The sequence below is a fragment of the Cyphomyrmex costatus genome, unplaced genomic scaffold (genome assembly GCF_001594065.2).
Source record: "Cyphomyrmex costatus isolate MS0001 unplaced genomic scaffold, Ccosl1.0 scaffold472, whole genome shotgun sequence".
Taxonomy (NCBI): Eukaryota; Metazoa; Arthropoda; class Insecta; order Hymenoptera; family Formicidae; genus Cyphomyrmex; species Cyphomyrmex costatus.
Genome location: NW_017278987.1, coordinates 42,435 through 42,886, shown reverse-complemented (window position 1 = coordinate 42,886; position 452 = coordinate 42,435).

Below are 452 nucleotides of genomic sequence, written 5' to 3'. Positions count from 1 at the left end.
AATTAGTAACAAAATGGGAAGGCAGATACGGTGCCGAAGCAATGATCGCGAAACCCAACTTTCACAGTCGTAGCGTTTTCTCGGAGAATCTGGTCGCGATAGAGCTGCGTAAACTCGAGGTGAAGTTCGACAAACCGATATACGTGGGTATGTGCATCCTCGATATATCGAAAACGTGTTTGTACGAGTTTCACCACGAATATATGGCACCGTTGTTTCACGAAAAATGTAAAATCATGTATACCGATACTGATAGTCTCATATACCATGTAGAATGTGATGACGTATATGAAATTATAAAACGCAATATTGATAGATTTGATACGAGCGATTACTCTGTCGACAATCCATATAGCATTCCGCTCGCGAATAAAAAAGTTCCAGGTCTTATGAAAGACGAGAACAACGGTGCCATCATGACTGAATTCGTCGGGCTTAGAGCGAAAATGTAC